Source organism: Leptonychotes weddellii, chromosome 1 (genome assembly GCF_054177405.1).
Source record: "Leptonychotes weddellii isolate Sample4059 chromosome 1, ASM5417740v2, whole genome shotgun sequence".
Lineage (NCBI taxonomy): Eukaryota > Metazoa > Chordata > Mammalia > Carnivora > Phocidae > Leptonychotes > Leptonychotes weddellii.
In genome coordinates this window covers 134769800-134775821 of record NC_138369.1, presented here as the reverse complement: position 1 = coordinate 134775821, position 6022 = coordinate 134769800, and the positions used below count along the sequence as shown (strand labels likewise).

Genomic DNA, 6022 nt, shown 5'->3' with positions numbered 1-6022 from the left:
GTGATGCAAGGTGTTGCCCAGGTCCCATCTCAGAACAATTAAATCAGAATCTCTTGGTGCCCAGGCAGCATGGGTATGTTTTAAAAGCTTCCTAGATGATTCTGATGTGCGGGCAGAGTTGGGATCCACTGTTTGCTGTATAGGGTTTTACGGACCATTTTCTCCCTGGATAAGGAGCCTTGACTATTCAGAATGTTTGATAAGAACTGTGAGCCTTTTTATGACTAAGATTTTTTTCTAGTTCTTATCAGATATAAAAGGAAGAAAAAATATATATATATATATATAAAATTTCTGAGGCTAAATCATTCTCTCAGTTTGTTTATTGGTTTATTTAACAAATAGGGATTGAGGCATGGTGGGGGTACTGTGAGAGAGAAAGAAACATGCACCCCAGACTCAAGAAATTTACAGTCTAAGGGATGTAAACAAACTTTCAGAAACGAATGGCTCAATGAAGCTTTGAAATTAGCTGTCATAACTGAAGGAGAACATGTAAAAGCTACTATCTACAATCAAATAGGTAAGATACCCAAACATAAATAGGAACAAAGTCTTTCTGTTCAAGGCAGGATTTAACACTGCCTGGAGAACCAGGGCAGGTACTCTCTTTGGCTTAGCCTTTTCCTCCCCAGCATCGTGCCGGGCACATCCTTATCACACCCTCCCTTACCTCCTTCTTCATTCTTTAGCTCTCAGCTCCTTCTAGAAACCTTCCCTCACCTCCCAAGTCAGGTGCCCCTGCTGGGGACTCCCATTAGGAGTTCTGGAAGCTTACTGTCTGGCACTGAATTCCAGCTTTGCCTGTTCCTGACCCTGGCGTAAGTTACTTACCCCCTAGGCCTCAGTTTCCTCACTTGTGAAATGGTGATAAGAGGGCTGATATGAAGATAAATGAGTTCATACCGGCAAAGCACTTGGCAGGGGACATGCATATGGAAAGCTATGAATGTCGCTATTATTATCAGAAGACCCCGGACTTGCCCTAGTATAACCACATACCATCCATGACTGAATGAGGGAGGGCTCCAATGGAACAGGAAAATGATATGGTCAGTTGGGTTAATCAGTCATGAAGAGGGATGGCGAGCAGATTGATTGCCCCACTGAACGAAGAGTCCGTTTCATGCAGGCATTTCCCAGGGCCACGGGGGAGTGGACCATCAGTGCAGAGCGGTGGAATAGCAAAATGTCAACCTGAGTCGAAAGGGCCCTCAGAACACTCTGAGAAAGATACCCAGCCGCTCCTGAAACCAAAGGGGACTGAAAGAGAGAAATCAGGTCCTGGAGGTAGAGCTTGTGGGGACAGAACAACAACCTCACAGGCTTGATTTCGAGGGGCATCCCCATATCTGGGTCTCAGAATTGAACAGGAAGAACCCAAAGAGAAGTAAGCAAACTGAAGCAAACGGACTGATAACACAAAGTCCGACTGTCACTGACTCTGTATGGTCTGGACATGGCAAACAACCCTTACAGAGAATAGAAACAGCTACTTCCATCTGCCCACAGCCCTCCCTCTGGCCACCCTCCAGACCTATGCCAACAGTCCCTTGACCACAGGCACGGCCTCACCGTTCCACTTTCCCTCCCCACCCCCACCGGCAGCTACTCAGATGCCTTCTAGCCTCAGGAGGCTCGGGCTTTGGCCCTGCTGAGGAAGCCCACTCTCCTTTCACCCCAGACATTCGCTGGAGCCAAGTGAACCATCTGCTGTGGGGTAGGAGGGAGCTGGAGGCCTGGCCTTCTGCTGGGGCAGAGGGAAACCTGATGAAAGCGGGAACACATATTTCCATAGCCGATGCTGTAAATGGGGGGTAAGCTCCCCGGTGCCATTGGAGCTGTAGTTTTTGCTGTATCCTTTTTTTTCCCCCCACCCCCACCCCCACTCCATCAGGCATCTGTAGGCTAGCTGGAAAACTTTGCTGTGAGAGTGGGGAGGAGGGGAGAACGCTTTCTGAATTCCAGAAGCTGATTGACCTAGGCCGTTCTGAAACACTTGGTGGGGACTGTTTGCTCCTGGGAATCACCTCACTGGAGAGCTTCCTGGGATCTTGTGGCAGTGTGTGTGACTGTGGGTGGGAGAAGCGGGTGGGCTGAAAGATCCAGGACTTAGTCTGGGGATAAGAAATGTGCCCCCCCCTTTTTCCATTAGATATTGTAGCTAAATATTTTTGGAGCAAAGTAGTGACAGACCCTTCTAATTGGGGCGCCCTGGTCCTCATTTCCTCCAGAATAGACTGATCAAGCTGAGCTCTCCGCCCCCACTGGCCTCTGGGTTTCAGAACTCCACTGTCCCCTCTGTGGTGCCTTCACACCAGTCTTGAGGCCCGGGAACGTGGAGCCACTTGTTTTCTTATTGTTTTGTTTTTCACTCATGACTTGCCTTGAATTTAAGCCAATGTCGTTTTTTCCCACTTATCCCCACCCTTCAAATGACTTGTCTTTTTGCTTATGGGTGCATGTTCCACCCAATTTTCTGAATTATTTCTATGCCCCAGTACAAATGCCATGCTTAAGTTTAATTGGTCTTGATGCTCCTCTGCTTCAAGTCCTTACTGAGGTGGGGCCACAGTCTGCTACAGCTTCAGGAGGCTAGAGCCTATCCCTCTAACTCTCCCCCACCCCAGGATAGTGTTTTAGGTAAGGCTTAAAATAAAGAGCACCCAGAGGAAAGAAGCTGACTGCAACTCAAAGAAGAGCAGATACTGGTATTAGATTTTTTTCTAAGAGCAACTTTTAACGGAGAAAGAGGAGAACATGATGGTGCTAGATGGCTAAAGGAAGAAGGAGGAAAAGAAGGTCTCTTGGAAAGAGAGAAGGGAACTCGAAATGAAGGCCGAGCCCCAAGTCAGACTTGCTTGTTATTATTTTTTTTTTAAGATTTTATTTATTTATTTGACAGAGAGAGACACAGCAAGAGCAGGAACACAAGCAGGGGGAGTGGGAGTGGGAGAAGCAGGCTTCCCCCCCCCCCCAGCAGGGAGCCCAATGCGGGGCTCAATCCCAGGACCCTGAGATCATGACCTGAGCCAAAGGCAGACGCTTAATGACTGAGCCACCCAGGCACCCCTTTGCTTGTTATTTTTATTAGGAGTTAGAGTTACTGTCTGCATTGATTGCTTCCTATGTGCCAGTCAATTTATACATACCAAGTAATATTTTTGACATCTGTAAGAATCAGGCATTTTTTTATTCCCATTTTATAGAGGAGGAAACTTGATGAAAAAGGTTAAATATCTTACAAAGATTATAGAGATAGGAAAGGCAGGATTTAAATCCAGATCTCCCTGACTCCCAAGGCCATAGTCCTCGGCACAAACACAGTCTCCCAGAGTAGCACATTTTATAATTTGGCATTTACATTACAGTTTTGTCAAAACAAACAAACAAACAAAAACAAAAAACAAAACCCACAACCCTGCCAAAAAAAAGTAGCTTTTTCTCTCTTTGCTTCGTTCTCCGCACCCCCGCCCCCCGCCATTAGATCATTAATAGTAATAACAACGGACATTTGCATGGCACTTTACCCTCTGCAAGGCGCTTTTCACACACATCTATTCTAAACCTACCAACTTTCAAGACCAACCAGACCCCACCTTTTCCTCCCAGGCCCCTCCCTGCCCACAGCAGCCACAGTCCTCTTCCCTCTTGGAACACCCTTTGCGTTAGAGTCAGAGACACCCAATTTGATCTTCATTCCCCTATTCTTGTATTTTCTGGCTGGCACGTCAGTGGTGAGCTCTGCTGAAGGCAGGTGGCAGTCAACGGCTTAGGCAGATTTGGTCGTGCTCTGTGCCTCTCAGGGTGAGCCCCGTGGCTGACACACAGCACTTGATTGACTGACCCTATTTCCTCCACAGGAAGTCAGAGTTACAGCCCTTCCAGAAAGCTCAGGACCAGAGACATTGCTGATGTGCTAGAGCATCAGGAATCCAAGATTGTTTAAGGTTCCCCATGGGGGCTTCTAGCTACTCCAAGATAGAAACTGACCCAGACTTTGCACAGGACGCCCCAGAAACACTGCCTTTTCCTAGTGCCTCACCAATCACTCCTTGGTATGAACCACATTCTTGGCGGGGCCCCAGAACCAACTGAGTTTCTGGGATGGAGTCTCAGGCACTCGTTGTTCTAGTTCAAGCTTGGCTGATGCATACCAGGCCCTAGTACCACGCCCATGGCCTGATGCTGCCCCAGAATGCCTTTGGGGCCCCCTCCCCACCACCCCCAGAGAGAGAGGGATGAATGTCACCCCCCCACACCAAAGCAACATATCCCAGCTCTTACTGTTACAGACACTAGAAAACAGTTTGACATATAAAGTAGGATTCTGGCAAACTATAAATATATCTATAGCTTTCGTGACAGGCAACTGAGCTAATTTGTGCAATTATGCATATTTCTTTCCCTGGCTCCTTTCATGTTTTTATTCAGAAACCATCTTGTGTGGGGTTTTTCATTTCAACGCAAAAAGTATTTATGGGACTCTAATGTGCAGGACACTCTCAGATTTACAAAGATGCTCTCAAGTTGCTCTCAGCGTAGTGGGGTCGTGGGAGAGGAAGATAGCTAAAAGAGGTACAAAGAATGAAATGAGGGCTCCATGATAAATATCGTCCGACCATGAGGAATGACAGAGATAGGGGGAGATGGGATGCTTGGTGTCTACAGACAGGAAACAACATGGTCTTGCCTGATACTTGTGATTGGTCACGCCTTCTTGCCCTCTGAGGGAGAAGACGATGAAATTCTGAGAAAGGTGGTTGAGAGTGACTTCTAGTGGCCAGGCTTGGGGGCGGGGGCTGTTTTCAGTGGCAGGAGAGTGAAGCTACCCTCAGGAGAATACAGAGTAGCGGATCATACCAAGAGTGGCAACTGGTTTAGCTGTTGTCTGTGCCCTGCCTAAGGGCAGGACAATGAGGGAGTCTGTTAAAAGAGAAAACTTTTTTTAATGATGTTAAGTGACCGTCCCAATTATGTGTCTTGATTCAGTCTAGCAGTATGGTACCAGTGTACCTCGACCTCGCCCTATGGTGTGGAAAGTTCTTTTTGTCTCCCATTTTTTATATGAAGACCAACTCAGGCTGAGTAACTTGCCTAACATCACCCAGCCAGGAGGTAGAGGAACCAGGACTGAAAGCCTGTCTGTCCGACATTAAATTCCCATTCCACAGCTTTGTGTCCTCTGGACCCAAACAGGTCAGCTGGCGATAAATCAGGCTCTGAGATGCAGAGCTCCATTTTACCATGCAGTGCCAAGGTGATAAGTTCAGCAGGATTTAGCTAGACTTTAATAAAACTTCTGGCAATGGAGTTCTCATCCCCAGTTTTTCAAAGTAAAACATTGAGGTTCCAAACGGCAGGCTTCTAAACAGAGAGCATGCCCTGTTACCATAAGTAGTCCCTTCCACCACTTCTTTCCCATCTGTTTCCTGCATGCAGAGTATTATTGGGAAACAATGATGTCAGCCCTTCCATATAAATCTACACCTCCCTGCTTGCCCCTCCCCTACAATGCATATTTTTGTTCCTCTTTCTGGCTTTTGTCTTGCTGTTCTGTTCCTTAAGGACTCACGCTTTTGGCGTCAATTGTTGGCTTTCTTTTTTAATATGTTTTAGCTATTTAAGCGTATTGTGGCCTTCAAAGTGCACATGCTTTTTTGGGTCCATATTTGGAAAATCTTTTGTTTGGCTAATAGCTAGAACATGGGCCTGATGTTAATGGGGAGGAGCCATTTTGCTTTATGGCAAAGCAAAGCTAGATGCAGGGCCCTGAATGGGCTCAGAACTGAGGACACAAACACTACTTGGGGGCCCTTAGAGGGTGCATTAAAGCTCTTTGGACCCTGGGCACAGAGCCTGTAGCTGAAGGTCAGGAAAATATACTCATGGAGTAATCTGTTTTTTCTCACCCCAAGCCTGACTTTCAAATGGGACATGGTTTCCTCAGTTCCCCTTTCTCTACTGCCCCTAATGACAATTTGGTTTCAGAAAGGAAAGACGGGGGGGGGGGCGGGGGGGG

General features: G+C 47.1%; 1 protein-coding gene and 1 long non-coding RNA gene across 2 annotated transcripts in view; both read left to right on the top strand.

Annotated features, from left to right (window-relative positions):
- The window catches only part of ARHGAP31 (Rho GTPase activating protein 31), a 100197-nt gene that overhangs the window by 4229 nt on the left and 89946 nt on the right, over positions 1–6022 (top strand). The window lies entirely within an intron of this gene.
- On the top strand, positions 7–2642 carry LOC145723902 (uncharacterized). The gene is made up of 2 exons (XR_014149291.1): positions 7–523; positions 842–2642. It is a non-coding gene; the product is annotated as an uncharacterized LOC145723902 (long non-coding RNA).